We start from the raw sequence: 26,555 nt of genomic DNA, 5'->3' as shown, positions 1-26,555 counted from the left end.
GCCGCTAGGCCCAAGGAGGAGTCAGGCTCCACCAATCACGGGAGGGGGTGGGCCAGGAGGCGGGAGGAGGGAGAAGGGACGCGCGAAAAAGGCAGGGGAAGCAGGATGGCGATCGGGGGCAGGGGGTCAGCCACACAGGCCGAGATGTTGCTCCCCAGGGCCCAGGAGGGTCCTGGGGGCGGTGCACTCACCTGCTGCCTCTGGGTGTGAAGGAGGCAGGCAGGAGGCACTGCGGCCGCTAGGCCCAAGGAGGAGTCAGGCTCCACCAATCACGGGAGGTGGTGGGCCAGGAGGCGGGAGGAGGGAGAAGGGATGCGGGAAAAAGGCAGGGGAAGCATTTTTCACAAAAGCTATTTTTCACAGTCTCCCGCCTAAAATAACTGTAGCCGCGATGCATTCCTATGGGAAAATATGTGTCTCCCAATTTCCCTGTGGAAATCTCCCTCCCAGGTGCATCTGAATGTTGGCATGTATTAAACACACAATAGAAAAAAGGGCACCTGGCAGAGCCCTGAAAAACCCAGGTGGGAATTCTTCAATAAACAAAACCAAAATTTCAGGGTGAAAGGTCACACAGTTCCAAAATTATATTGGAAATAACAGTCATTCCATACTGCATTCCTTTTTGCACACAATGTGTTTTAATAACATCTGGATAATATTAGTGGGGATAGAGCACCCAGGAATATTAGGACACAACAATACAAATGAGTATGATCCAGTGGAAAAGACTGGATCTTAATGAAATAGCAAACAAAGAACGACTGCTACTCTTGGTAAAACATTTCAATTATGCAGTCACAGAAATAAACATAAACCCACATCAATGGACATATATACAAAGAACACATGGACAATGCTTCCAATATGCATTGTTTGAGTGGTGATATCGTCGACACAACGGTGTTGCGGCCTAAAGGAGCTGTGCAGTGCAGCTATGTGAGCAGGCCTTCATCAGGACGTTTGATGGCATTAGGGGTGGTCCCGGGAACTCTATCTGATGACAAACAAATTGGGAATGTAAGTGGAACAGTGACCTCAAATTAAAATTGATAATTCATAAAAGCTCCCATAGGATGCTTAGAATACACAGTGACAACAAGACTCCCTGTTGGAGGAGCCTAGAATCTTACCAAAGATTTATCCAGTGCAAGGGTAAGCGCGATAATCCATCAAGAGTACAGATATCTGTGAGGCATTTAATGCGTCGTAGAGGGAATTCAATCGTACCTGTAACGACATTTTAGACTCTGTAAGGCTTCTAAACAGGTCATGGTCTAATGAGTGAGTAAGAGGAGACATGGCTAAAAATCTTACCTCCTGGGGCAAGATGTGTCTTCTCGCTGAGTAATGGTGAAGACACCCACTCTGATTAGTGGTTCCTGACCCAGATGGTCCAAACGTGACATGTACCTTTATTGCCCCTTTAAATCTGTTCTTTATGCTGTTGGCCACAATATGCCATCATTGACACTTTTCAGAAATGTCCCCATGCTGGTGTCCATGGACACATTGGCGTGCCGGAGCCCACAACTCACTTCTCATGCATATACATGCTAACCCTCCTGATTTAGGCAGGAGACTCCTGATTTTTACGTGAAAAATATTGCTATTTTTCACAGTCTCCCGCCTAAAATAACTGTAGCCGCAATAAAAAATATGTGTCTCCTAATTTCCCTGTGGAAATCTCCCTCCCAGGTGCATCTGAATGTGGGCATGTATTAAACACAGACACATGAGTGTACACATGCGTACACTGCAGATGCACACATACAAACCAACAAAAACACACTCACCGTTACCTGCACCTATAACACTCAGTCTTACACACTCACAAACACACACACTCAAAGACACCCATACCTCTTATTCTCTGGCTCCCAAACTCACAGACAGACACACACTCACTGACACACACACCTCTCAATATTGGGGTCACACACTCGCAGATACACAGTTTTACTTGCTTGACATTCATCCCAATGCCCCCAGCTTCCCCTCCAGTATGGACCGGCCACAGTAAACATGCCACTGCCAGGAACCCGGAAGTCGTGTTTTAGAGCCCTGACCATGCGTGTTGTGGCTCTGTTACACCAACACTGGGATATTTCTCTTCCCAAAGTGAATACCAGGCCGAGTGGCGCCAGCTGAGCGTCAGGCACGTCGGGTGCACTTCTAATGGAGGAAGGTCCCACGGGGTCAGTCACTCCCCCTCCTAGCGCTGTCATGTTCGAGTCAGAAGATGTTTTGTGATGGTAAATCTGTAGTGCAGCTGGTTCTAATGAGCATGCTTGAGGCAGACACACCACCTCAATGAGACAGGGGACAGTAGACAATCAAAGAGGGTTACAAATAGCAAGTCAAGTAAATTGGAGTGTACATATCGCGTGACATACATAGACAGTGAGACAAATAGAGAGGGACACAAATAGAGTCGAACAAATAGGAAGCTGAATAGAGAGTGACACAAATCAGCAGTGAACGAAAGAGAGAGTGAGCCAAATATAAAGGGACATACACATAGATGGACAGATATAGAGATGGACACAGGTTGCGAGATAAACAGACAGTGAGACAAATAGAGAGTAGTACAAAAGGGCACAGCCTGCCTTTCCAGTTAACGTCACATATGAATTAGGGCTGTGCAAATATGGGGATTTTGCAGCACATTCCTTAAAGTTTACTGTAAAACTTTGCAAACTTTACAACATGTTAAAATTTCCCGGTAGCAGCATTCAATGCCTAAAACAAGGTTTTGCAGACATATACATATGTATGTGCGACTATTAGCGTGATAAAGTGTGATCTGGAGGTACTGCATTTTTTCCCTCCCCGTGAAAGTTACCAGATGTATGAAGGAAGTGTAAGCAGCGAAATATTCACTCAAAATACTGCTGAAATTATTTCCTGCAAATTAATAACTTCCTTGGCAAAAGGGTCATAGAAATGTGCATGCTAGAACTACAAGCAGGCGAGACAATATATTCTTCCACTTCCTGTTTGCCTCTCATGGCGACCCTGGAAGTGATATTGACAACATCCTTGTCACTAGAAGCTTCCGGATGTATCCTTGGTTTGTTGTGCAAGCCTCCCATATTTTCCAAACTCAAACACAGATTATTATTAATGAAATGAATTACAACTAATTGATTAAATATTGGTGAACTGTTCTTACTTTATCCAACGATTTGTGGAAGCATGGGTGGGATGATGGGATGGGAAGAGGCAGAGGTGATTGGGGGTGAAAGAGGCGGAGGTGAGAAGCATGTGGATTCAGTTGGATCTTGTCTTTGCATTGTATCAGCCCTTCGCTCAGCTACCTCATACTCTGTAAGGGTTAGACGCTTCTCTAGGCAGAGAATGGGGTATAGATCTCTTTCCTCTGGAGGGGTCTCCCTCTGGAATGGTCTCCCTTGCTCTCTCCAACATGAGCATGATCACCTGAAGTTGCAGAAATTGCTCACAACTTTCCTCTTATCCTCTGCTTTCTCTCGTTCCCCGCCCTGCTGACCTACCTGTCCTACCTGGCTGTTGTACCAACTGGTTGCTTGGCTACCCTCAGAGTCTCACAGGCCCTTTGTTGATCAGTCACCCTTGCACTGCCTCCGGGCCTACCACGCACTTAGGAGCTGTAATTGTAGCCCTTCAGTCCCTTGTTCTCCTTGCACTACCCAGAGCCAGGCTGCCCTGGCTGCACTTACTCATAGCATTGCTGCCCTGTTTTCCCCTCCCTTCTCCTGTGCACCCCCTTGTACTTCTCGTGCTTGCACTTGTACGATCTGAATGACATATTGACTAGTAAGATCGTTTGTCTTGTCCTCCCTCCCTTGTCTTGTCGCGACTAGAAACACTTGTGTACAGATGCGTTATAAATGACTTATCATGACATATTGTATGATTTGTTTGTGGGTGCACAGTGTACAGCACCACATAGGATACTCAGGTAGAGTGGTAACGCCAGTCTGGGCCTAATTGGTGGAAGTTGGAAGGGGAATATGGTAATGCTAGATTGAAGCTGATGGAGTAGGAGTCAATTTTGTTAATTTGGGCATTTCTTTGTTTAGTTGCCGGAAGGCCAGCCACTGCCAGGCTCTTTCTTTCCTGTTTGGGCAGGGTGGTGATGGAGGCATGAGTGGTTTAAATAAAAATATAGCATTATTTAGAATAGTTAGAATGTTGATATCAAATGAAACATATTTCTCACACATTTTTAGAATTTGTTGAAACTATGTAGATCAAAAAATGTATGTTTTTTTTTTAAATATGTTTATTTTAAACAAGGCAGGAAACAAATACAGTTGTACATTACTGTGGCCTTTCGATCACCATTAATCACATCATGAGCACACCCCCCCCTCCAGCACAACCATCCTAGTCACAAACCTGGGCGTCAGCACCTCCCCCCATGCCTCACACACCCTCTTGGAGGTGTCTCCGCTATCCAGAAACCGCTTAGCTTGTTGAGGCTTATATGTGAGAGCCGGGAATTTTAGATCATAGTCGAGAAAAGGGCCCCACACATTCTGAAAGCGATGGAGGGTCCCTGCCTTTGCCGCCGTCACCTTCTACGCGATAAGGATGTCCCACATTTTGATCCACCATAGGGGCAAGAGGGGTCCCTCTCTGGTTTTCCAAGAGCGGGCAATTGTTATTCTTCCTGCTAGGAGGCACTGGGACAGGAGCTTGGCTTTGTGCCCCGGCCTTGGGTATATTCCCGGGATTGGGGCACCCAGCAAAATGGGTTCAGGCTCTAGGGGGAGCGCCGTTTGGGTAATGTCCTTAATAGTGTCCAGGCATTGTCCCCAAAATTGTCAGGCTTGCGGGCATGTTCACCACATATGAAGAAAAGACCTCGGGTGCCCACATTGTCTCCAGCACGCCGGATCCAGGGAGCTTTTCATGTGGTGGAGTCTCAAGGGGGAGTAATACCAGTGCAATAAAAGTTTGTACGCACACTCTCTGTTGGTGATGCAGGCCGAGGAAGCGTGTGCCTGGGTCCAAATATCAGTCCAGGTCTGGTCCTCTATAGGATGACCCAGGTCCGCCTCCCACTGTGCCATGGCACGAGTTTTAGAGATGAGGAAGTCCCCCTGGAAGCGTTTATATAGGGCCAAAATCTTACCTCGGGCCGGCAGGTCCATCAGGGTCAGTTCCAGTGCTGTAGGTGGACGGACTGCCGCGAGTCTGCGGGTGGGAGCACAAATGGCAAAGCTGTATTTAGGAAAACCTGTTGGTCTCGTGCATGTGAAAGGTCTCGTTGCATTGAGTGAACGTCCGCGGTTCCCCTCCCTCGCACAGTTGCCCCAGGCCCCCCGCAATCCAGTTCTTAAAGTTCCGGGAGTTCATATCTGGCGAAAATGTTGGATTGAGAAAAATTGGCGATGAGGGGCTCAGGCCTCTGGGGACCCCTTTTTTCTTTAGCGCTTTGTCCTATGTGTCCACGGTGTGCCTGGTGGCCAGCAGTAGTTTCTCTGTCTGTCGCATGGGCGGCGGGACGTGCGGGAGGAAGCGCAGGGGGAGGGCCAGGCGAGACTGTTCGAGTTCCACCCACCTAGGGCGGTCAGAAGATATTCGCCATGCTTGGGTAGATGCCAGTTGTGCTGCCATCATGTAGCCCTGTAGATCGGGCACCCCCAGACCGCCCAGCCTGGCATTCCCCAACATCGTTCTCAGGGGGATTCTGGGCTTTCCCCCCGCCAGATAAAGCGTAGCATATTCCTTTGGAGGTCTCGAAGAGCCGAAGGAGGAATAGGCACCGGGAATGAGGAGCAAGCATATAGGAATCTGGGGAGAAGATTCATTTTACAGGCAGTGATACGGCCCATTAACGAGATTTCCTGTGATTTCCATTGTTTCAGGTCATCTGCCAGATCCTTGAAGAGAGGGGGGAAGTTCATGCGGTAGACCTCCCTTGGATTTGCCGGAAATTGGACCCCTAAGTAGGGAATTGCCGTAGTTTTCCATTGAATGGGACAAAGCGGGGTCAGCGACGCCCTCTCCGACTGAGACAGGCCTATCCCAAGAGCTGTAGATTTGCCAAAGTTAATAGAGAAACCAGTAACTCTCCCATAGTCCTCTATCTCAGCCAGGGCGTGTTTGAGAGAGACAGTGGGCTGTGAGATGGTGACGTCGTCAGCATATAAGGCCTCTTTGTGTTGGGAGGGTCCAACCTGGGCCCCCCTGATAGAGTCATTCAGTCTAATTCTTTGGGCAAAGGGCTCCATGACCAGGGCAAATAAAAGTGGAGAGAGTGGGCATCCCTGCCTGGTTCCGCTGGTTAGAGGGATAGGGGGGGAGAGATTGCCATTAATTCTGATAAGGGTCTTCGGGGATCTGTAATTCGCCATGACCATATTGCGGAACTCCAGTCCGAAGCCGAAAGCCTCCAGGGTGAGGTTCATAAAGGTCCAGTCTACTTTGTCGAACGCCTTAGTGGCGTTGAGGGCCAGCAGTGCCAAGCCTTGGGAATTTCGAGTAGCTAGATCCACCAGATCCAGGGTTCTACGAATGTTGTCGCTTGTAGCTCTGTTCCTAATAAATCCGGCCTGGTCTGGGTGGATAATGTCAGGCAGGAGGCGGGAAAGGCGCGTTGCTAGGACCTTCGAATAGATGTTGGCATCGATGTTCAGTAGTGCGATGGGTCTATAGGAGGCCGGATTTGCTGCATACCCCCCAGGTTGAGGCAGAAGGACTGTAATGGATTCCTGCATGGAAGGGCTTATGGTGCCTGCGCCCCAGAAAGAGTTAAAGAGCTGCACCAAGGTGGCAATAGCTGATGCTGAAAGAGTTTGTAAAATCTTGTGGGGTATCCGTCTGGTCTGGGGGCTCTGGATTTCAGGGTTTTTTATAGCCTCCTCGACCTCTTCTGCCGAGATTTGTGCAGCCAGGGTGTCACGGGCTGAAGGCTTCAGCTGTGGAAGGGTAGCCTTCCGCAGATATTCCGTCTGCTTCTGCCGGTTGCGTGGCTGTGCTGACATAACTTGCATGAGATGTTCGGTCGCTAGTCGTAGTTTCTCCGGCTCAGAATATTGGGTCGTGCCCTGGGAGTCACATAGTCCGACAATGGTGTTATTCCTCTTGAGTTTGGCGAGTTTTGCTACCATTAGCTTGTTTGCTTTATTATTCCTGACATAATAGAATTGCTTGGTTTTTGCTAGTAGGTGCGCCGTGTGATCAGCGTAGTGCGCCTCAATCTTCATCCGCGCTGTTCGGAGCGCTCGTTGTATTTTAGGGGACCAGCCTTTCCCCTTATGCCTCGCCTCCACTTCCCGGAGGTCTTCCTCAAGAGCCATACGTGTTTGCCTTCGTTTTTTGTGATATGCCACCCCGCAGGCTATTAGCTCTCCCCGGATGACCGCCTTCATGGCGTCCCAGGTATTGGCCGGGGTTCTCCTGGAAGAAGTTTGAGATTGAGGTAGCTACAGCATCCCTGACTGACATATCGTTCAGCATCGGGTCATACAAAGACCATTTGCGGCGGGCTGAGGGTATTGGGTCATGAGTGCGGATCTCCAGGGTTACCGGGGCATGATCTGACAGAATTCTCGATCCAATGGACACCTCATTCGTGAAGGCAAGTATCTGTGGCGATGTCAGCAGGAGGTCGATCCTAGAAAAAGTTCTATGAACACCGGAGTAGAAGGTGAAGTCCGTTTCCGAGGGGTGCAACACCCGCCAGGAGTCGACCACTTCCATGGTCCTGAATAATCGTAGCAGACCTAGAGCCACGACGGTGTCTCCAGAAGAGGCTGAGTGTGATTTATCCTTCGAAGGGTCTGGGACTCCGTTGATGTCCCCGTTGAAGTCCCCGCCCATGACGATCTGGCCCTCCGCAAAGGGAATCAGGGAGGTGGAGAGGGCTTCATAGAATGCAACTTGTCCCGTACTCGAGGGTCATAGACCGAGTTAAAGGTTTAAAGCTGGTTCAGAAGGAGGCACTTTACTGCCGCAAATCTTCCCTCCGGGCAAAGTTTAGTTTTCAAAACCTGGGGATTTAGTCCCTTCTTAAAGAGGACCGCCGTGCCTCCTTTCTTGCTGCCCCCTGAGGCAAGGAATTGTTTGGGTAATATTTGGGTGCGCAGGCGCCCGAAGTCCGCTGGTAACAAATGGGTCTCCTGGAGCATGGCCACTGCTGCCTCCTCATCTTGGAGCTTCTGTAGGATGGACCTGCGTTTGGGGGGGGAATTCAGCCCCCTGACATTGAGGGAAACGACTCTCAGGATGCTATGGTCTCGAGTAGGGGGGGTGGGAGCTCCGATGGGCTCAGGCAAGAGGAACAGATGGGATTAAGGTCAGCCATTGTCCATAAGGCAAAAAGTGGTTGTTATCCTGCTCTTGGGTTTTTAGTCCCTGCCTCCAATGGGGAGGCCGGGTATTAACTGGTGGGCGGGGCTGGCATTGTGAGGCCGGTGCCACCCCATGCCAACTGGGCCAAATAACAGGGGACAGCCAACATGGCTGGAATTTTCGGCCAGACTGTAGCTGGCATTCCAAGGGTCTATAGGTGTAGCCTACCTTGGAAGTGGGCAGTAGCCGTGGGGGGGCGAGGCCCGCTGCGGTGGATGTCGATGGTGATTTTGCAAGATTTGTGAAGCGCGGTTATTTCTTCCTCCTGTCCCTTGGGGCCCTAGTCCATGTGTTTGGTTTTTCTTTCGGTGGAGGTAACGGGTCCCCCTCAATGATACTTTCGGAGGTCCCTGGGGGAGACGTTCCAGGTGAAGGTGGATGCATTATTTGTGCAGCGTCCTCAAGGTGGGCGATTCTACGCAGAGTGCCTTTATAGGTGAATTGTAGTGCTGTTGGAAAAAGCCACCTATAGCGGATCCGTTGGTCCTGGAGAAAGAGAGCCAATGGACGGAGATCCTTTCTTTTTTGCAAAGTGACGAGAGAGAGGTCCTGGTAGATTTGAAGTGGGGATCCTTGGAAGGATAACTCGTCTCGGGTGTGGGAGATGGATGAGATGGCCTCTTTGGTGGTAAAAAAGTGGACCCTGGTGATGACATCAGGAAGTGAGTCCGATTCCGCTCCGCGGCGAGGACGAAGCCTTTGGGTTCGGTCCAGCAAGAGTTGGGATTTATCCAGGTCCGGAAGAAGGCATTGAAAGAAGTCCCCGATATATTCAGCCAGCTTTTGATCCGGGACTGCGGCAGGAACACCCCGGATTCGTAGGTTGTTGCGCCAGGCTCGATTTTCCAGGTCTTTCTGCCTGAATTCCTGGATTTTGCATCTCTTTTGTAGAGCTGTGATGGAGTGCTGGATCCCGTCTATAGCCGTAGCGTGGTGTTGGGCCTGGTCCTCAACTTCCCCCAGTCTTTGTTCCGCCTCAGTAACTCTCTGATCGGTGTGTTCAAGCTTCGTAGAGAGCTCAGTCATGCAGGATCGAAATTCAGCCTTAATGTCAGCCATAAAAACCAATAGGTCGCTTCTGGTTGCGAAGTGTTCCTTGCCCTCCTGGTCTGCCTGTAGGGCGGAGCTGGCTGGGTCTTGCTTCCTCCCTTTATCCGCCGCCAGCAGCATTGTAGTAATGTCTGGGTTTTTCATGACCTTAGGTTGTTTCGACATGATGCCCCTTCCCCTAGATAGGCAACAGAGGATAGGGAATCGCGGAGTGGGCCGGGGCGTCCCAGGAATAGTGCTAGGAGTCTTCAAAAGCCAGGAGTCCACAGGTCTTGGAAGTGGAGAAAAGGCGTGCCATATGCTGCGGGCAGGAGTGGGAGAATGACAGATCTAGGGGTACCCTGCTCATAGGCGCTGGGGTTCCAGAGAAAGACGTTGGGCCTCGGAGGCAAAGAGAGGGTGCGGGGGAGGACCCCCTCCTCCCGTGTCGCAGGCCGTTCGCGAGTGACCCCAGCAGGGGGACGGGAATCGCTGAGTGGGCTGGGGCGCCCCAGGAATGGTATTGTGGGCTTGGTGGGCCTGCAGAGCCCGAAGAAGGCCAGCGCTGTGGCACTTTGTAGTTGGGGCAAGCCGAGTTGTAGTGTCCTGAGTTGCAGGGTCCCGGTTTATCCGCACCAGGTCCAATGGTGTGCTCCTCTCTCTCTCCAGGGGCTGTGAAGATAAGGGGAGAGAATCTCCCCCGTCCCACGCCAAGCGGGATCCCAGCAGGGGGGAAAGGGGGTGGCGGTTGTTGAGTGGCCCAGGAGATGGTAAGGGGGTGGGGGCAGCTGTCTCTGGGTACAAGCAGGTCGTAGGTTCCAGGCGGGAATCAGCCCAGGGCTGGGTGCCCTTAATTACTGCAGGCAGAGCAGTGCGCGAGTTTTCCTGGATTCGGGCTCAGCCCGCGTGTCACCACCCGCAGAGTGGGTGGGTGGATTAGCCCCAATCTCGGGTGGGGGAGACTGATGTTCGTTGCTGGTAAGGCGGGCCCCGTGGGAGTTCTGTATGATACGGGCTCTCCACCCGCGAGAATACAACTGACATTTTACATATAATCTATGTTGTAAATTTGATTGCCAAAGAACTCATGTGACTAATGTAACACATAATATGTTTGTTATGTATCATTAATTATTGATTATTTATTAATGTATTAAAAACGATTTTGAATATTGTTCCTTTTATTTTTTACAGTTTTATTTTTCATGTAGTGTTTTTTTAATTCACCTTCATGATGATTACTGATCATTTTTTATGTCATAATTTTATTTTTCATGAATTACTAAAAAAAATGTATTCACCTAGATTATTATTATTTCTGGTCAATATTTTTTTGTGTCACTGTGGCATTATTGATAAATTACCACAGTTCTATTTTTCTCAACAAGATGTTTTTACTCAACTATCACTGAGATACAAAAATCGGCCATAAGGCAAACCATATGATACAGCTTTACATGTTGCCTTCATGAGACTATCCGTCAAGAATGTTTTCAAAACACCCTGCAGCGGTCCATCTGGGAGCGAGGCATAGAGCTTCCGCGCTTACAGACATACTACTGGGCAAGCCAAATGGCAGTAATAAATGACGTACTGCACGGAGATCCATCGCTACCTCACATTAAACCCGACGTCATAAGAGGAACGACGATAACCGCACTAGAGTCCCTGTACAGGAAAACTAACACCAGCGCCCCCAAAACTATGACGTCCCACTGGGCAATTATCTGGGCGGAGGCACACAAGTTCATAAACTGGGAAGGGAAAGTCACCATGGTACAGCCACTGTGGGCAAACAAACACATCTCTGAGCTGGACAAACTCTCAAAATGGCACAGCTGGATAGCTGTGGGGATAACAAAAGTGGGTGATGTGATTGTGGAAGGGGGAATCATACCTTTGATGCTCTGGTTGATAAATTTGATCTGCCTTCAACTGACCGATATCGACACACACAGCTAAGTCATGCCCTACAGCGCCATCTCCCTGATTTGAGTAACATGGCGGACTGTACCCCCATAGAGAGAAACGTAGTCCCAGACCGCATAGAGGCTAAAACCACCTCTGTGATGTATAATGCTCTCACCTCCTTTGCCACACCTGAGTTGACAAGTCTGAAGTGCAAGTGGGAGAGGGATGTTGGGGAGATTCTGCCTGAGGACTGGATAACAATCCTAATGTATCCAACAGAGACAACCATATAGGCCAGGCTCCATCTTATCCAGCTCAAAATTCTACATAGAATCTACTACCCAAGGGTAGCACTCTATCGTTGGGGTAAAATAACAGACCCAAATTGCCTTTGCTGTTGCCAAGAGGAGGGCACTTTCTTCCACATGCTATAGGACTGCTCACACATCCAAGCATAATGGCAAAAATGCTGTGATACTCTGTCCAGGGTACTGAGCTGCACTGTGAAGAGAGATCCGAAATTGATGATACTGGGCGTAGAAGACGAGGGTGCAATGTCACGCATTGACAAACTACTGCTCTCAACCTCCACAGCACTGATCAAATGCAACATTGCCAAACTGTAGGGGTCTAATGTAACCCCGGAACATGTACAACGGATAAATGATGTAGATGCATGCATAGCGATCGAGCGACAAGTGTATGCGGCCAGGGGTTGCCCTGGGAAAGCCAACAAGATCTTGGGAAAATGGGAGAATGCTCAATAAAGCACTGAAACCTGTATACCAGATGTGTCAATACATCTGCTGTGAAAGTGTGGACTTGTAATATTACCATTATTTTGTGCTGTTGAACCCAGGAACAAAGTTTGGTTAGAATGTTAAGGTTGATGGACTCCACAGGAGTCCATTTTTATTTGTATTGTGTAACAAAATTAATAAAAATTGTTTTATAAAAAAAAAGAATGTTTTCAAAATCATTACTGTCATGTGATGTGATCCCAACACCCACGTCTATTACTTTTTCCAGGCCTAGTCCTTTGTCCTATACCAAAATGCCTTATCCATCTCTGGTTAGGACAATCATAACAAAGAATATCGTCTGATCAGGGGCAGCTTAACAGTCACCAGAGGTACTTTATTTGAATATTCTATAAATGACATCCATCCATTTCTGCATCTTTCATATTTTCCCACACATAATGTTGTGATTTTCTTCACTATTAAAATGTCCCACATGTTTACTCACCACATCTGTATAATTAGACCTTCTAGATTCTTTCAATTGCAAGCAAAAGTGATCTTAGCTGCTACCAGGTGGGGCATCATTAGAGTGTCTAAATATCCATTCATGGGAACAATGCCCTCCCTAGTATGTCCCAGAAGTATTATTTGAGGATCCAAAGGCAGCTGGATAGCTGTAATTTCTTTAATGTGCACCAGAACCTCCTTCCAAAAAAGCTGCATCTTCCTGCATGTCCACAACATGTGCATCAAGGAACCCACCGGAACACAACCTCTCCAACAATTGGGGGGTGTGTCCCATTCATCATATGCAGCCTCTTTGGACTCAAGTACCACTTATAGGGGATCTTCACCATGCATTCTCTATCGGTCGCCCACATAGAGGAACCATGAGTACTATCCCAAATCCGGTTCCAGGCATCATCATCAATTTCTGCACCTATAACTTGTTCCCACTTGACCAGATATGGTAGACATTCATGAGGCTCAAATCTGTCCTTCAATCTATATAGCGTGGAGACCTTAGCCTTTTTTTATACAAGAACAGTATGTAAGCTCCAATGCAGACAATTCCCTTGTACCCCTAACTTTAGTCAGTCAATGAGAGGCGCAGTGACGTAACTGTACATATTGAAACCTTTTCGACTCCTCAATGTGGCATGCATTTTTACAGTCCACAAAGGATAGTGGTATATCCTCTACTCTACATATAATTGATGAGGATATGTCAGTCCTCCATCAATCCAACCCCTAACGCATTCCTTAGCCCTACCAGGTTGAAAGTCTGGATTATCCCACATAGGAGCCAGCGGGCCCATTCCCACCAGGGATTCCCATCTACGAGCCGCTCTATTCCAGCAATATATCATATTTTTCATTGATGTTTATATTGGAAACTCCACCCTATGGTTAACTATTTGTAGAAAGGGAATCTGGGAGAGAGGGTACTGGAAGCATGCAGGTCAATATATGTGATATCTGTGTTGCCAAATTATATCTGTGAATGCCCGGGACACTCAGGCCGCCAATTTTTATTCCCGTCAACAAAACCGTCTTTGGTATGCATGCGTTTTCCTCACCCCATACGAATTTGAGTAAAGCATCCACAAAGTAGAATCAGGCAATTTGACTAGTAATGCCAAGCATGGGTATAGTAGCCTAGTGATTAAGTGCATCTTAACCTCCACTATCCTTCCAAACCAAGAAATGTCCTTCTTATCCCATCTATTCAGGTCTTTAATGAGGTCCTTAAAAAGCGGTGGGAAGTTACACTGACATATCTGTGACCTAGTACTGGGAATCCCATCCCCCAGGTAATTTATGGCCGTCTGGTCCCATTTTATTGGGCATATCTCAAAGATCCTCTGCCACAGCTGATGAGGCTGTGACACACTGAGGGCACCAGACTTTGAGTAGTTGACAGCAAATCCAGAGGCAAGACCAAAAGCCCCAATTCCTTTATCAATGCAGTCAGAGAGATGCTCACCTCCTGCACACTGGGATGTAATTTGGGGTTGCTAGGGATCGCAGCTGTGACCCCTGCAGTCTCAGCTGCGACCCCTGCTGTCTCCTGTACTGCACCTGGCCACAAAAAAACATTTCTTTTATTCTGTCTACAATCAATGTCAATTGGACAATGGAACATGGTATGTCTGTACCCTTTATCAGTGCATGGTGGAATGAAAAGTTTGTATCCATGATGGGGGTTTCACACTCGGAGAAACAATGAAGCTTCACCATGTGTGTGGTTTCTAAAAAGGGACCGGGAGCTCACAAATGTGGTACAATGGGCCTCATTACACGGATGGCGGTAAGGATTTACCGGTACCGGTAAAATACCGGTACTGGTAAATCCTTACTGCCTTACTACGAGGTCCATTTGCGGGTTGGGGGATTTAACGCCTGCTTTTTGCAGGCGTTAAAAACCAACCCGCAAAGGGACCCAGGGAGCTAATTACGGTACCGCAATTTGCGGTACCGTAATTAGCGCCTTCCCCATTCCCATTGAGCCCTATGGGGCAAAAATGGGAATGGGGAAGGGCAATGGTGGAAGGGGCGGTAATTCCCCTTTCCGCCAAGGCGGTGCCGGTATTTTACCGGCATGAACAGCGCCATGGTTCTCCGCCATCCGTGAAATGAGGCCCTATGTATCTGTGAGATTCAGGTGTTGAACTGTGTCCTCCCAGGATATATGTTTTCTTCTCTAATGTGTGATTATTGACATTTCCAAAGAGAAGCTATTGTTGTTTTAGCTTTGAGAAGCATTTCGCAAAAATGCCATGGCTTTATGGCTGAAGCCATAGAGCTCTGTTTGAACCAGCGCAGACACTTCAAGCAAAGTGGGGAGTGGGTAAATAGGGTTGATGATCTAAATTAATTGGTGAGCCTATTGTGGCTGTCGCCTGCCATGCAATGGGGACCCAGGAAGAGAGACAAGGGGATCCTCCTCATCCCACCCCCATGCCCATTGTCTACTAGCCCGGCGTGCAACCTGGTACCTTGAGTAATTATCCTGGTGGTTCCCCGAACTAAACAGTCAAAGATGGGAACATACAAACTAGTACTCATCGAAAACCTACAGAAGTTATGATATGGTATGATAAGTCATTTATAACGTGCCTGTACACATATGCAGTGAACTCCATTTTATGTTACATTTATATTACATTTATATTACATTTCTAATATCAACCACATATTTAAGACTAGTGGACATAACAACCAATGGGCCTCATTACGAGTCAGCCGGTCCAGAAAGAACGGTGGTGGTAAATCCGCCACCACCGTTCTTTCCGGACCGGCTGATCTCGAGTTCTGCAGGCGGGAGGTGTCACTCCCACCAGGTCTGACCTGATGGGTTTAATACCACCCACCTGCAGGCGGACATGGAAACACTGGCACCATTACAACATGGTGCTGGTGTTTCCACTTCCCCACTCCCATGGAGTCCTGACTCCATGGGAATGGGGACTTACAGAATTCCGCCTCTGGAATTCCCGGGTCACCGGGGTCGTAATGCCCCGGTAATTCCGGGAATCAAGGAGGCGGAATGGTAATACGAGTCCGGCGGTAACCTGCCGGTTTTTCCGGCTCGGTTACCGCCGGACTCGTAATGAGGCCCAATGTATCAGAAAATCCTTTGCAATGAGTAACAAAAAGATTATACAGAACTTCCTATTCCCAAAAACAAATAATTTGGGGAGGCACCTTATGACATGGTCAAGCTGATCATACAACACTCGCCCCACAGTTACCAAATTCAAAAAACTTTACGAAAAACGGGCACAAATTAAATGTGGACCTCTATTAAAAAAATGACATAGGGTCTTTTCTCTAAAACAAACAAAATCTTAGTTTCATGGCTTCCTGCAAACAACACGTCCACAATTGGTTAACACAGGATCACAATGGGTTGAAGGTGTGTGGGATGTGTTCAATCCTCCCTGTGCAATGAACAAGGCAAAACAAATTCAAAGTCATTCCGAAGAAACAGACAGAGCCCAAACAAGTCATCAGTTGCTGTAGTACGTATGTCATCTACATCATACTATGTATTTGAAACCACACATACGTACGAAGAGGGAGAACAGGGAACATTTGAGATGCATACCGAGCAAGGATGCCAACATTTCACTAGCACATCAGCAGACAAGTCCTCAGAATGACCAGTATCTGCAAATGCTTGTCATTGAACAAATGATAGTGCTGGAGAGAGGGGGTGACAAGGAACAGTTAATGCATCAGATGGAAGTCAAGTTAATCTCTTCTCTGCAAGGACCTAGGGATGACCTCCTCAGTTTAAACGCCATTTAAAGGAGTAGCTAAAGTTATGCTGATTGACACGGTGGCATGCATACTTGTTAGTTGATAAGGTCTGTTCTACTCTCACATTTATGTTAGATTTTCTTTCATACATATACAACTCACCATAACTTTGATGTTGTTTGGTAAAATTGCTCCTATCAAAAGGATGTTAGACTGCACCACCCTAATGGTGAAATATGGATGTGGTTGCCTGCATCATCAAGAGCTGTCTGTTTTAGGTTAATACATCTATGCATAAAATAGCCTTAGTTGTAAAAAAAGAGTGTCTATTATCTGCTGCTTCAAGCTCACAGGCATTGTGCAACATGTGCTCCTCGGTGCACTATGTGCACTATGCATTATAACATGCTGTCACCTTCTTGCTAATGCCACCCCACAGAATGGTTGCCATACCTGCTACATTGCAATCAGTAGAGTTTAGTCCAGTCATGTGTTTTTACGTGCATTCTATGACCGATAGTCTTGGATATGTCTCCATTCTAAATACAGGCCTACAATTCCCATAAGGCATTGCAAATATACAAACAGAGCTATGCAACTATCTTCCAAATGGAATGGAGCATATTTTTGTGTATGGTCTGAGGTACGCAATACCACTGGGCAGAAGCACACATTGGCACAAGCAGTGAGACGTGCACCTTGCAATTAGTCTATGCCTTCTGACAGCATTGGATTTCCTCCTTGCCCATTTTCAAGATTAAAGTAGCAGTCGCCTCCACCATTTTGTATGGCAAAATCATCCAAACACTTTTTTCTAGCACACATAAGTGTTTAATTGGTGAAGTCCTTTAACTTATCCCAGGCAAGACTGAGATTTGCTTGGCCAACAGGAAGATTCCCTCCAGACTATTTGTGCTGTAGAAATATGTTAAATTGCCGCAGTGCGGGAGACAGCCTCTTTTTTGTTGGAGACATCTGCGAGGTGCGGGAGACTTGGTTGGTAGGTCTGCTGTCAGCAGGTGGCAAAGCCTGGCAACAACGGGCATCCTAATCTGGAATCAACTTCTGTATTCTCTTTGGACAGAAGCTCAGTTTACAGGCTGAATGGGCTGACCTCTCCTCTTCTCTCCTTGCCTCTACTTCTCAACTTCTTCTCCTTAGAGATCTCAACAACCACCTCGATGCTTCTGATCCCTCCTCTGGATTTTACCGCAACCTCTGTGACACTCTCTCTATTTTCATACTCTTCTCTGGCCCAGCACACTCTGCGGACATACTTTGGATCTTATCATCATCTCAGAGATCCCGCTCTCTAACCCTCTCACCCCTCCTCTCTCTTTGACTGACCACTTTCCACTCACCTCTCATCTGGAACTATCTATCCCTCAGGCAAAGCCCACCCTGCAGCACTGACATCTACCTTTGCAGTCATTCAGCCCATCATGCGTGTGTCAGCGAATGCCTTTGCCTCTACCTTCTCTGCTGCTCCAACTCCTGTGGCTGACTCGCACCCTGACACTGCCCTTTTTAATCTTTATCTTTCTATTTCCAATACCCTGGTCATCCTTGCCGCTGTCATGAGAATTTGTTGAAGTCTACCTCCAAGTGCAACTCCAGGTATTATTCCAACCTTGCCATCCTGAAGCGCAAGTGCAGGGTAGCTGAGAGGAAGTGGAGGGTTTTGTGCACATCCTCTGCCAAAATGACCTGCCACCTGCACCAAAGGAAATACAGACTTTGTCCTGTCCAAGAAGAGAGCACACATTCAAGCCTGCATCTCTGCGGCATCTAACAACATGGTCAAACTGTTTAAAACCTGCAAGGAACTGGCCAATCCTGTTGCAGTCTCTACCTCTCGTGTTCCATCCCAGGCTCTTTGTATGGCGCTGGCATCTCACTTCTCGGCTAAAACTCAGGACATCTTGTCCTCTATCTCCTCTTCTTCTCCCTCTACCTCTCTAGGCCCCCCCTTTGGCCATCTCCCCTCTCCTCCTTCTTTCTCATCTTTCTCATCTTTCTCTCTGACAACATCTGACAAGGTTTCTAGACAAGTCCTATCAATGAAAGTGTCATCCAAATAGGTAGTCCCCTGCTCCTTCAGATCCATCAAGGACCATATTGCCATCCTCAGAGATCTTTCTCATTGGGACCCCTGCCCCTGCTTTCCCTCCCTCACTCTGGCTGCCCATGTTGGGCCCTCTTCCGTTGCCTTGTTGAGAGGCAACTCTCTAAGGGTTAGACGCTTCTCCAGGTAGAGAGTGGGGTGTAGATCTCTCTCCTCTGCAGAGTCCTCCCTCTGAAATGGACTCCATGGCCCTCTCAAACTTGAGCCAGACCACCTGAAGTTCCCGAAGCAGCTCAAAATTGTCCTCTTCTCCTTTGCTTTCTCTCTCCCCCTCCCTTGCTGACCTACCCATCTGCTGTACTGACTGGTTGCTTGGCTACCCTTAGAGACTCACTGGGTACCAGACTGTTTCTTGATCAGTCACCCTTGCACTGCCTCTGGACCCAACACGCACTTAGGGGCAGTAACTGTAACCTTACAGCCCCTTCATTTCCTTGCACAACCCAGGGCCACGTTCCCCTGGCTGCACTTACTCAGAGAATTGCTGTCCTGTTTTCTTCTCCCTTTCCCTCTCCCTCTCCCTTGCACTTCCCACCTCCCTTTCTCCTTGCACTTCTCATTCTTGCACTTGCACAATCTGAATGACACGAGGCCTAGTAAGATCGCTTGTTCTGTCCTCCCTCTGTCTTCACTTCCTTGTACCTAGAAACACTTGTGTACAGGCACGTTATAAATGACTTATCATATGATATGATATGATATAATATCATATCATATCATATCAATGAGAAAAGGGGATCTTCTTTAGTCTGAAAGTTATTTACTAGCTCGCAAAAGTTCCAAAATAGTGCAACAAAAAAACTTCAAAAGGAAGGACAACCTTACTCCCCAGGTTGTCTCACCCTCCGACTGTCCAATGAGGGTCTTCCTTCTTTTAGTGTTCCAAATAAGGCCCACAGAACAGAAACCAGGGGAGGAAGGGTTGCTTCCCTTCCCCTTGATCTTCCCTGCCCATATTTTTCACAATCAGCCTGGCTGGTTGCTGCCAGGTACTGTGACTATGAAGATTATATTCAGTAGCACATTTTCGTTATGCCAGGTAGTGTGACTATGTAGAGTTATTTGGCTCTCTCTTCATATGGGTGCAAATTCCAGACTTGCCTTTTAATTCTTGGTCTTCTTGCTGCTCTCTGCTACTACCCTGTTCATCACAGCCAGCCTGGTACACTAGTCTGCCAGGTGCTGTGACTATGAAGATGTCTTTGGAGGTCTTGATTAGGTTTATGGGTGCAGGTCCCAGACTCAACTTCACAATCCTCCCTTCACTTTGCTGTCCCACCAACTGTCAGGTTATCCCCAACCTCTCTGTAGAGCTTACCAGTGATCTTCAGTTGTTTTCGGGTGCTTCAGGCCTTCTTGGCTTACCTCTGTGCCTTCCAGGGATTGCAGTGACTTCTGCGCAGACTCCGGACCTCTGAGCTGCACATCTTGGCTTCTCCACATTCTCCAGGCTTGCTGTCTGGCTGGGGGTTGAGGCTTCGGCTGCTTGTCTGCAATAGATGCCTTGGGAACACCTCTACCAGCAGGCAAGTGTTCGGTTCCTGGTACTGTCGAGTCCTGTCTCCTCTACTGTTGCGGAATTTGAATCTCATGCTTCCTCCCGGGAGGGCCTCCCTCCAGCAGCCTTGGGAAGTAACTTGCCACCAGCGAGCAAGGAATTCCTACTGTCCACCTGTATTCCGAGGTCAAGGGGCCAACCTCATGCTCTGGACAGCGTTCTTGAGGTCCCCTTTCTTCCATGGGGCTACTTCAATTCTCCTGTTGCTCTGCTCCTGGGTTGCCTTGTATTCAGGACAGTGTTCTAATTTCCTGGTTCCCCTCTTCTCTTTTCAATGTCTTTAGACAAATAGGATTTTGTGAACCACTGGAATGTTCACTAGTGATTCTAAGAGGGATCTGTATGCTTCTGCATTGCCTCCTTGTCCCAGTGCTTGAGACTATGTCAGACACACATGAAAGTGGAAGGAATGGAGTTGGTAGTGATGGAGTGTGTAGGTGTGGGGGCAACCTACCATGTTCTCCTCAGATGATTGACGCTCATACCATAAGGAGGATCCCTCCCCATGTGATCCTCCTACAGTGCACCACCGCCAGGCAGACTATTGGGTTGTGTCTGCACCGCCCTGGCCTGATGGGACGGGGCTCCCCCAGAGGAGAAGTGACTGTATCCAAGGATTCATCACATCACCGTTGAGTGTTAATATTTCTGATACATATTATGTTTTGTCACCCATGGTACTTTTTATAAATTACTACAATGTCTGTGTTCTCCTTGAGTATTATTCTTTCTGTTCAATATTAGTTTTCTCACTATGCTATTTTTCATGAATTACAAAAATGTATGAATAGCTATATTAATACAACTAAAGTAATGTGTTTCTCCATTTGGTATAGGAAACATGAACCATTCTTCTGTCTTGAAGACCACATAATAGAAACTGTCAACAAAAGCGATTCAACTCATGACAGGTATCAAACATTTTAATAAAGATATGGAGGAGGTTCTGTAGTCTTGCGGAATAGGCAGTGAAGGTTTGTTTCCTGGTCCTTTCCTTTTTGCAGAAGCGGATTTCAATTCTTCACGTTTCCCGCCTTCTGGTGGTGCACTGTCCGTCTAGGATGCAGAGTTTCTCTGCGAGGTAGCTGGGGGACTTGAAGGTGACTGCCTTATAGATGATGCAGCAAGACTTGAAAGTGATTCGCCTACAACATTGCTTTTGATTTTGGACAATGCTTGTACCAGTCTTTGCTTGGGCAATGTTTGTTCCCTGAAACTCACAGCTTAAAGTTCAGTCACTTTGGGACAGTGATGAAATGTTCATCTGCTTTATAAATTATCCTTCTTGTTTCCCTTCACATTCAGTATTGTTTTTAAGCACATGCAATTAGTATTTCAGCTTCTTTCAATAGTTTAATATTCAATTCAAAACATATTGGCAATTTCACTTCTACGTGAGTGCTACTTCAGTCATCTTCACTGTTTAACAATTAACAATTGAGTTTGACTCGCTTTTACTCATATGCAAGTGCTACTCTTGTTGAATTGCATTGTCAGACAAATAACTGTTGGGTTTACAAGGCTTTCACTCACCCGCGAGGGATTTTCCTTGGGTACAGTTGCTTGCTGTTGTTCACTGGCTTCTCTCTTCACTCCCTTGCATTCTGCAGAACTTTAACTGCTGCTGTCTTCTTTGAACACACACTCTTCCTCTGTGAAGGTGTCTTCATTCCCACCACACAGTCAGTCACAAAGCTTGTTTCGCTCCGGGGACCCTCGGCTGCACACCAGCTTCCAGCCACGGTCTCCGACACACTTCCTGCTGTGCAAACTCAGAAATCAGGTTCACATGGGGAAAAGCAGTTTTCCTTCACGCTTTCCGCTGCACAACCTCTGCACTTCAAATTCAGCGGGAATAGTTCCCTCTCAGGATCGGCACCTGAAATTTGCTACCCAGTGGTCCCAGCGCCCTCCCTTTCCACCAACTTCTGCTTGGACTGTCAGCAATGTGCTTTCCTTCTACTGCTACTACTGCTGCTACCGCTGCTACTACTCCAGCTCCACCTCCATCTAATGGCCTGCACCTGAGGGGACCTTTTAAGTCTCTCTGCCTCACTCAGGTGTGGGTCCTTATGCTTAACAAGCTGACTACTCCTACAACATTTTTCTTGAGCCCTCTTCCTCATCCCAGTACTTGGGGGATTATGGGACTTGTAGTTACCTAACGACAAAAATTGTTTTCCTCATTTCCTCTATTTGGCAATAAGCCATTAGAAGTGTGGGATTGCGGGATAGCGGGGAACATTAAACAAGGGGGTTACCACACCTCTCCTGCCATAAAAAGTCTTCATTGGCCCCTGGTTGCTTCACAAATTAAATCCCTCAATATCATCCACAAGGCTGTCTCCGGCAGGGGACCACACTATCTGCAAATCTCTCTTACTAAACATTCCCCCTCTAGACCCCTGAGCTCCACTGGCACCAACTCTTTCTGCCAGATTCATGGAATTATTTGCGTGAAAAACACAGATTTGCGTGCCTTTCTGCCCGAAAATCCCCATAATTCAAACAGGGATTTTCAGGCAGAAAGGCACGCAAATCTGCGTTTTTCACAGAAATAATTCCATGAATCAGGCTTTTTGTGTGTAAAGCATTTAGCTAATCAGCTGACAGGAGGTTGATCACTTCTGTCAGCTGGCTCCCTTCATTGGAACAGCTTCCCCCTCCCTCTTCATCTTGAGCTGGACTTTTTTAAGTTCCAGAAGCTCCTCAAGTCTTCCTCCTTCCCCCTCTCCTCTGCCAATCTCACAGTTGCTTGTTTGGTATTCAGGGACCTATGCATCCTTAGGGCCCTGACCTCCCACAATGAGTCGCCCCCAGCTCCTGTCTATCCTCAGTATTTGCCTCGGCTCACCCTCCATCATGAAGGCTCGCACTTAACTTATTTTGCACTTCCCCCTCCATTCTGTACTTGCACGTTCTGAACACTCACAAGGCACAGTAGGTTTGCCCCCTACACTGTATTACATGTTTTCATATGTATTTTAATTGGTTCAAATACCCTTGTCCCCTCCCTGTTGCCCTGTGGGCACTTTGAAACAGTATTTACTTCCTGTATAAGCGCCTAACAAGCAAACAATTAATAAAATAAATAAACAAATAAATCCCCAGTCTCCCTGGCCTGCCCCCCCCCCATCATGTGATCCTCCCACAGAACACCACCCCCAAGGATCAGGACGTGTCAGCCCTTCCCTGGCCACATGCCAAGGGTCCCAGGCCAGTCCGGGTTTTTGGGGGGAATCATTGCTGATTCATCACAGTACTTTGCACAATTATGCCAGTGGGCGCACATCTTTGCACACCCCTAATATGAAGGTATGTATGTAAATTGTACCTGTGTAGATCCTGGTCCGAGGACCTAAATGTCTATTGTATTTATGTTCCTTTGCCAAATCATTGTCCTATGTCTATATTATTTTGCATTATCCCTCAACAATCTGGTTTACTCACATCCATGCATCCATTGTAACCTGTACAGGCATCCATCCCAGAGAATCCGGGATGGATGCCTGTTTGAATCTGTTTGCATATTTAATGTAATTTTTGTTAGTCATTTTTGTTACAAATTATTACTTTACTACTAAATGTACACAAATATAAAATAAAGAGCAATACAGAGATTGAGGCAAATAGACGGGCACACACAGAGTGAAAGAATAGTGAAGGCCACAATAGGAGCATATTTAGAGGGGCACACACAAAGAGACAATGCGTCAAATAGAGAGAGACAAAAGACAACGAGGTAGAAAGATAGTGAGATACAAAGAGGGAAACCGACAGTATGGCAAATAGAGAGGGATACATCTAGAGGGTGTGAGTAAGCATGAGAGAGAGTGTGAGGGACAGGGAGAGACTAATGCAGCGAGGAGGAAAAGTGAACATTTCCAATAGTAAGATGAGATGGAGCGAGAGACTAAGAATTTGAAAAGAGGAAGGCTGTGTGAGAGAAGAGATGAAAGAAGAGGAACTGAAAAGACAGGAAACAGTAGGGAAAATGAGAGTCAGTGGAAGAATAGATTGGAAAGAGGGTGTTAGAGACAAAGGGCCAGTTAGTGTGTATAAGAGAGGTAACATAAAGTTAAGTGAAATATATATGGTAGAAAATAAGTGATAAAGACAAAGGAATAGACAGGGCAGGTGTGGTTTGTCCATAAGGACCAGCACCTCTATTTTAGATCACCCTTCCAGGGCAGTCTCTGCCTAAGAAGCCCTCCGCTTAGGGCCCAAGGCAAAGGGCAGCTCCAAAAGAAGCAGTTCCACTCTGTGTTTGCCTGTGTTTACCTGTGTAATTGGTTATTTATAATACACTTAATACCCAGAGGTTTCTAAGCGCGGACTCGAGGATTAAACCAGTGTTGCTGCACATCGTCTTGCTTCCAAGGCAAGCGCATTACCACTGAGATATCCTCCCGACAGGCACACTCTGAATTCGAAAAATTTGAAAAACTGCTGAACAGGTTGTTGGAGGCCTGCCGACACCGGGCGTCCCAATATGGAATCAACTTCTGCATTCTCTTTGGCAAAGATGAGTTTGCAGGCTTTAAAATGCTTGAAAAAAACGTGTTTGTTCTGTGCATGTATTGAACACAGTGTTTGTCAATATATGGGTTGTTCATACCCTGTTTTCCGTTCCAGCAGAAACTGGCCCGTGACAGTGCTTTATTGCCTTATGGTTGTTGTTGCTATACACACTGATATTAATGCTACATATGGTGATCCATTCTTGTATGAAATGTATATCATATTACTGCAACCATATTTTTCTTAGTGTACTGGAACAATGCTAAGTGATTCCACTTCCTGTTTTGTCAAGGGGGTAAAACGTCCTGTGTCATCACTTTCTGTGATCTCACCTGGTGAGGTTGGGGGGCAAATTACATCACTTAATGTGATGTCATCAGTGGTCAATGTTTGTGTGATATCACTTCTGCTACTCTTGGCATTTTGGTGAAATGACATCCCTGAACACGCACAGGACATAACATGTACTTAAAAAACACATAGTACACTACACTTTTAATAAAACCTTTATTGCTCTAGTGTCTGTGTCTCTTTCATTTCGGTGTGTGTTCCCGCAGAGGGCAAGCATCTAGCCTCACTATCGGTGCCCCGTGGGGTAATGGGCTGCACCTACATAAACAAAGAAATGGCCTGACAGATGCTGCCAGGTTTTTGATCTATTGCAAAAAATGCCTTGCAAGAAAGGAAGACCAATATATAATGATAATTAATATAATATAATTCAACAGTAAGGAAACTATACTGAAATAAAAAATATTGAAATACAAATAAATCAAATAAATATGTTGATACAGGCTGCAATCCTGTGCATTATATAATTATTAAACTAGCACAATAGCTGTGTGAATTAAAGTGCTTGACGTTAGAGATCTTTTTGGCTATATTTTTGATATTTCATTGTATTTTTGTGGTATAGTGGTATTTTTTGGTACTTCGTGGTATAGTGGTATTTTTGGTATAGTGGTGAGCCTAACTTCAGAGTACTGCATGATAATTGTTCTTTTACTGGAATCACTAATGGTAATCAAATACTGGACTTAGTGAACTCTAAACAACAAACTCATCCCCTTCCATGGAATCTTATTTACAATACCACATTATGACCTTTTGGCTTGCATCTCAGAATACATTTATCATGTAAATGAAACATGAACATTCATTCAGAGACTCTCATGGTAACATAATTTACAATGACTAACTTTGCTTTTATATTTTACCACACATTCTGCATCTCGCTGTATGCCAACCCAATAGAGCTGAGCACAGAATAAGTACACTGAGGCTAATTCAACATTTTTTAATTGTTATTCTTTATCAGAAGTTAGAAATATGCAAGTTACACAGTATGACATGTGCCTCCACGTTGGAATTCAAGCAAAGCCTTTCCTGTAATGGGTTTCAAAACATTCTATTTGTGATAAAGCCCACAGTTCTTCCAACATTGGCCTTGAACTTCACAACACAAATTGTGACACAACACAAATTGGCAGAGCACATCTGAGTTTTATCACAGCAAAATTGGAGAAACATGAACACAGTTTTACATACACATTTAAAATGTCATTGTGCAGCAGCTAAAAATGAAATGACTTACCCACTGTACATTATCAAACAATAAGCATTCACTCATCATCACGCTCCTCAAATTGTCTAAACTTACCAAAGAAATCTTTAATCGTGTGTGTGTCTTGAACCGCTCACAACCCCAATCTGGTTGTCGGACAGAAGAACTCTTATCTGGTCCACTCCCTTATCACCTGGAATAAACCCTCTACCAGAATTTCTGCTCCCAAGGTCAGCGAGAGAAAAGAGTGCTGGAATGAACCCTCTTTAGACAGCTGACAGCTCCTGAGCCAGTGAGTGAGTGACCAAGCCCTTTCCTTCTGCAAGCCTTATTCTAAGAATTCATGCGTCATTCAAAACCACTTCCCTTTTTGACAATCAGCCAATCCAAGAATGTGCTGCCCGTGTCCATCCCCACTGTTTCAAACCGGAAATAATAGCTACATCTCAGTGCTGTCTTCCTGCTCGGAACATTTTATAAACAATGCAATGT

The 26,555-nt window shown here is 46.6% G+C and overlaps 1 long non-coding RNA gene across 1 annotated transcript; it reads right to left on the bottom strand.

The window, feature by feature from the left end:
- Positions 1-618: 618 nt before the first annotated feature.
- On the bottom strand, positions 619-26,342 carry LOC138473617 (uncharacterized). The gene is made up of 3 exons (XR_011268815.1): positions 26,160-26,342; positions 1,134-1,230; positions 619-997 (listed from the first exon to the last, which is right to left on the bottom strand). It is a non-coding gene; the product is annotated as an uncharacterized lncRNA (long non-coding RNA).
- Between the last annotated feature and the right edge of the window lie 213 nt (positions 26,343-26,555).

This window comes from Ambystoma mexicanum, chromosome 8 (genome assembly GCF_040938575.1).
Source record: "Ambystoma mexicanum isolate Mex_15411 chromosome 8, UKY_AmexF1_1, whole genome shotgun sequence".
NCBI lineage: Eukaryota > Metazoa > Chordata > Amphibia > Caudata > Ambystomatidae > Ambystoma > Ambystoma mexicanum.
The sequence above is the reverse complement of the archived record's forward strand: the minus strand, read 5'-3'. Positions and strand labels throughout refer to the sequence as shown.